This window comes from Lissotriton helveticus, chromosome 10 (assembly GCF_964261635.1).
Source record: "Lissotriton helveticus chromosome 10, aLisHel1.1, whole genome shotgun sequence".
Classification (NCBI taxonomy): Eukaryota; Metazoa; Chordata; class Amphibia; order Caudata; family Salamandridae; genus Lissotriton; species Lissotriton helveticus.
The window spans coordinates 24,519,945-24,526,561 of record NC_136071.1 but is presented as its reverse complement, the minus strand read 5'-3'; positions in this window follow the sequence as shown (position 1 = coordinate 24,526,561).

Here is a 6,617-nt window from a genome sequence, read left to right as displayed (position 1 = left end):
TGTGGGCGTGTCTGCGTTGTGCTGTGGGCGTGTGCTGGGGGCGTGACAAACACTGGGGGTGTGCGGTACGTTCCGCTCTTCATGCCTTGTCTCATATCGTGTGCTGTGGGCGTGTGCTGGGGGTGTGGGCGTGTGCGGGGCACGGGATTACAGAGAAAAAAAAAGCGAGCGTTGTGCCCAATATTTCATTGTTTTTTCTTCCCAGGTTCTGTACATTCCAGCTCCGGGTGTCCACCCTGCTCCCTTTAAATACCCCTGCACCCCATAATCATAACCCACCCTTACTCCTTAAAATACCCCAACACCAACCCATCTTAACCCTATAAATATACCCTGTACCCCAAAACCAAACCTATCCCTAAACCCTAAAAATACCCCTGTACCCCAAAACCCAAACCTAGCCCTGAACCCTATAAATACCCCTGTACCTCAATAGCCAAACCTACCCCTGAACCCTAAAAATACCCCTGTACCCCAAAACCCAAACCTAGCCCTGAACCCTAAAAATACCCATGTAACCCAAACCTACCCCTGAACCCTAAAATACCCGTGTACCCCAAAACCCAAACCTAGCCCTGTACCATAAAAATACCACTGTACCCCCAAACCTAAACCTACCCCTGAACCCTAAAATACCCCTGTACCCCAAAACCCAAACCTAGCCCTAAACTATAAAAATACCCCTGTACCCCAAAACCCAAACCTAGCCCTGAACCCTTAAAATACCCCTGTACCCCAAAACCCAAACCTACCCCTGAACCCTAAAAATACCGCTATACCCCAAAACCCAAACCTAGCCCTGAACCCTAAAAATACCCCTGTACCCCAAAACCTATACCTATCCCTAAACCCTAAAAACAACCCCTGTACCCCATAACCCAAAACTATATCTGAACCCTTAAAATACCCAAACACCCCAAAACTATCTCTACTGATGAGGGAATCAATCCCGAAACACGAGCTAGGCTCGTGTCTGGAGATGATCATAATACAAGTACTTACTTGCACCGATTGAGGTGAAATACTTTGGAAATTTGAACTTTGAACTGTTCTTGAAAATACTTGAACTGCACAGACCATGATGCAGTGGGGCGATACGGCGGAAGAGGTCAGCGGTGTGCTCCCAACTCCGGAATCCCCTTTTTCTTGGCTCCTGGTAGCCATGTAAGCTGACGAGCTTGTTGGAGATGCACCTGCGCGCCAGAGGGGCAACGAGGCCCGTGACGGATGTTTGGCGACCTGTTCTGCAACCCCGAAACTATCTCTACTGATGAGGGAATCAATCCCGAAACACGAGCTAGGCTCGTGTCTGGAGATGATCATAATACAAGTACTTACTTGCACCGATTGAGGTGAAATACTTTGGAGATTTGAACTTTGAACTGTTCTTGAAAATACTTGAACTGCACAGACCATGATGCAGTGGGGCGATACGGCGGAAGAGGTCAGCGGTGTGCTCCCAACTCCGGAATCCCCTTTTTCTTGGCTCCTGGTAGCCATGTAAGCTGACGAGCTTGTTGGAGATGCACCTGCGCGCCAGAGGGGCAACGAGGCCTGTGACGGATGTTTGGCGACCTGTTCTGCAACCCCGAAACTATCTCTACTGATGAGGGAATCAATCCCGAAACACGAGCTAGGCTCGTGTCTAGAGATGATCATAATACAAGTACTTACTTGCACCGATTGAGGTGAAATACTTTGGAAATTTGAACTTTGAACTGTTCTTGAAAATACTTGAACTGCACAGACCATGATGCAGTGGGGCGATACGGCGGAAGAGGTCAGCGGTGTGCTCCCAACTCCGGAATTCCCCAAAACATATACCTCAGTACCCCAAAACGTATACCCCTATACCCATACTTACCTTATCCAAACATAAAAAAAAACATGCTTTTACCATTCATGCATTTACAACGAATTTCGTTGTAAATGTATGCGTGGTAAAGCATATAAAATGTAATGGCATAAAATGTAATGCCATGCGTTATGATGGCTTTGCGGAGTCATGGTACTTTCGTAATGAAAGTATGCGGAGTGATGGTATGCGGAAAGAAAGTTTCGGAATAATGGGTGTTTACCCTCCCCCGGTAAGTACATTGGTGGCACGGCGGCCCACATCTCCAGCAGCATACTCATATATTTTCACCACCGATTTGAAAAATGCACAGGTCTCTCTCATTGATGGCCAGCACCGACATACGCTTTTAGACACACCTCCCGCCACAAGTTCTAGAATTGCGAACTTTAGAGCTGGGGAGCTACATTCGAATCTCGGCATCAGCTCAACATCCTGTGATTCCAGGCAAATCGCTTTGTCTGCCCGTGCCTACCACAAATGAATGTGTTCTTCTGTAATGTAAATTGTGCTCATGCCATGTTGTCGAGTGTGCGCTATATAATATTGCAAGGAAAAATAAAGTAGGGAAACTCGAGTTCACACACTACTGAACGCGCACTCTTAAGTGCATCAGCAGTGCACTGTGAATCGGAGCGTTTCACGGGCCTGTCACAGATAAGAAATGCTATCAAAACGAAATCCTACAAAACAATATACTACTGTCCGGCAGCAATTCATACCCGGACAACGTCGGGACGGGCTGCTAGTGTATGTATATGCATATAAATCTATTTATAAACACATATATGTGAGTATATTTATAAAAAAATATATTATAAATTAAAAACAAAAAAAACTTGTTTTGACAACATTTAACTACTTAAAACACAAGGATTATGTAAATATGTGAAAACAAAATAAAAATAATTTCCTTTCAAACATGGATTTGCCAAGTTACCAAAATTAATTCAATTTATTGAAAATATTTGCTTGATATACTTATTTGGGACTCTTTACGCAGGCCACATAATTTTACTGTGAGGTGTAGTGAGAAAGCGCTGACGCGTGTAGGGAGCACAGACAGATAGGGGAGCAGCAGCAGACAGACGGAACCTGTCTATATCAGCTCCCCTCTGACGTAGGGGGGTACACAGATCGACGGGGGTCCACAGATAGATAGAATACCGGCGGTAGCATTTTTCCCCGCGATCACTTTCACTTTGGCCCCAGCGTGCCATCTGGTGCCAATACGCTTTACGGTTTTTTTTGGGCAGTCCCCCCGGGGCTCAAGCAGGCATCCACTTCTGTCTTTTTTGCTGCGATCAACGGTCCTGACAGAAGTGGATGACTGCTTGTGCCCCGGGGGAACTGACAAAAGGTTTCTTTCTTGACACTGCCACCATGCAGGAGCCAAGGGACGTGAGGGTGCTGAACTCGCCTGCGCCGGGCCGGCCTGCTCGCTAACTTCTCCCCCTGCCAACTCTGGAGCTGCAGCAGGTCAGGTCTGTCTCCAATCTGTGACAGAGACATTGCTCGCTGCTTTGCCTTTTTGCTTGCTAGAAAACCCCTCACAAAGGCTGTCCGCTGTTAATGGCCCCAATCTGTGATGGAGACATTGCTCTGGCTGGGAGGTTCCGGTTCGCTGTTTTAAGCAAACTTTGAGCCATTGTGATGTAGTTCTCTCATTGGTGCGAGTTGATGTTAGTGGAGTTTGCCACTGGAGGAACTTGTCGGCATTTATTCACGATCTCCCAGAATCTCTTCGCGTTCCTGGAGTTGCTTTCAAAGAAGATAGTTGCCCAAAACTTGTCATGGGCACTGAGAGGGAGTGTCCCAGCAAATCGAAAAAAGATTTAAAATGAATAGTAAAGGTATAAAGCAAAATTAGATAACAAACAATTAGCATACATTGTTGTTTATTCACAATGTAGACCCGTATTATATATCACAATAGTGAGTTGATAATATACTCCAACGATATTCAAAAAAGTGCCCCTGGAAGGGAAGGGAATGGTGTAGTGAAGGATAGTGCAAATGAAGTAGTGACATAAAAATGCTAAATAGCCACACTGTACTATGTATATTCAATTAAACATAGATAGAGCCATCATCAACACAAAGTTCCTTAAAAACACAAAGCATACTCCACATAATACATTTAATGTTATGTTCATGGGGTGGAGCTGAAAACAACAGAGAGCTGTCAAAAACTTGTCATGGTCATGGGCTAAACATCTGAATGCCCTATTTCTTTTTAGGTCGAGCTTAGAGCAGCGCATGCGATGCATGCTCGACATTTAGTAAAGGGTAAAAAAAAGTCCTACCTACCAAAGTTTTGCTGGCCTGAAGCTTGAGTGCACGTGCACGCGCGGAACAGCCATCTGTCTCCTCCGTCACGGGTCATTAAGCTGCTTTCTCCTCTGCCTCCGTCCGATCACTTTAACTTTCGCTTTCCTGGCTTGGCTTGTTTATACTGGTGGGGTGATGCAAAGCTCCTTATTTTTGCCCTTTGAAAAGCTTGCAATGTCCTCGTTTCCCTTGCCTTTGTAAAGTTTGTGTTTGCATTTTGAAATAACTGTCATTTTATTGCGAAATAATGTCCCACTCAGCCAAACTTCCGTCCCCTTTTCCCCTCTTTTTTGAAAGAAAAAATATACTCCAGGTCCAGCCTCTGTCCCTTGTTGCTAGTGCCAAAGTGAGGCGGCCAATCGTGCCACATCCACCAATCATGCCACGTCCACCACCACCACATCCACCGCCACCACCACGTCCACCACCACCACGTCCACCACTACCACGTCCACCAACACCCACACGTCCACCACTACCACGTCCACCACCACGTCCACAACCACATCCACCACCCCACGTCCACCACCACCACCACATCCACCACCACCACGTCCACCACCACCACTACCATGTCCACCAGCACCAGATCCACCACCACCACGTCCACCATCACCACTACCATGTCCACCACCACCACGTCCACCACCACCACCATGTCCATCACCACCATGTACACCACCACCATGTCCACCACCACATCCACCACCACTATGTCCACCACCACCATGTCCACCACTATGTCCACCACCACCATGTCCACCACCACCACATCCACCAACACCATGTCCACCACCACATCCACCACGACCCCCACATCCACCACCACCATGTTCACCACTACTACCACGTCCACCTCCACCACCACCACGTCCACCACCATGTCCACCACCATGTCCACCACCACATCCACCACCATGTCCACTACCACCATGTCCACCACGTCCACCACCACCACGTCTACCAGCACGTCCACCACCATGTCCACCACCACCTCCACCATGTCCACCACCACCCCCACATCCACCACCACCATGTCCACCACTACTACCACGTCCACCACCACCACGTTCACCACCATGTCTACCACCATGTCCACCACCACATCCACCAACATGTCCACCACCACCATGTCCACCACGTCCACCACCACCACCACTATGTCCACCACCACTATGTCCACCACCACCATGTCCACCACCACCACATCCACCAACACCATGTCCACCACCACCTCCACCACATCCACCACCACCATGTTCACCACTACTACCACGTCCACCTCCACCACCACCACGTCCACCACTATGTCCACCACCATGTCCACCACCACATCCACCACCATGTCCACTACCACCATGTCCACCACGTCTACCACCACCACGTCTACCAGCACGTCCACCACCATGTCCACCACCACCTCCACCACGTCCACCACCACCCCCACATCCACCACCACCATGTCCACCACTACTACCACGTCCACCTCCACCACCACCACGTCCACCACCATGTCTACCACCATGTCCACCACCACATCCACCAACATGTCCACCACCACCATGTCCACCACCACCACGTCTACCACCACGTCTACCAGCACGTCCACCACCATGTCCACCACCACGTTCACCACCAACACCAACACCACGTCCACCACCATCACCACCACCACCACCCGTGACGGGTAAACTGTCACTGGTGGGCAGGGGTAATAGGAGTGTCAACCCCGACTGTACATGGGACATTTAAGGATGCATTAGGTGCGAGAAGACGGGAATAGGGGCTAGAAGTATTACACCAGACCCAAGATGCATTTTGAAGAGGCGCAATGTCACAGGGGCTCCTGTAAAAGCACTCACAGTATCTCTACCTCACAGTGACATACCTGCACAAGCCACGCACTCAAAACAAGCATTGGCATAGCCAATAGGTCTAGCCTTTGGGACCTTATAAGTGTTTAACCTATGCAACACTTGATGTTGTTGAACCAAGGATATTGTGCTGGATAACTAAAGAGTTATAAGGTCCCAAATGCGAGACCTATTGGCTATGCCAATGCTTGTTTATGAATGTTCCTGGAGGTTGCGATTCTTGCGTATAGGCCCATCTCCACTGGATTGCTTTTAAGGCACTAATGCCTGTATTTTCTGAAAGCGAAACATTCATTGTTAATGTACCTCCATTAGGATTGGCTCTTTCTGCTGACCATATTTTTTTACTACAACATCTCTTGCTTCTGTCTAGATAGAATGGAGTCTATTCTCTTTGCTCTCATCTATGCCAATTTGATTATTCCAAGGATCAAATAAAACATGTAAGTTCGCCCTCTCCTTCCTTCATATTTCATACCTTCATATTATTACTGCAGGCACCATTTCCATATTTTTCTATACCTTCTGAGTTTTGTAGTTTTGCAGTTCTGCAGCAG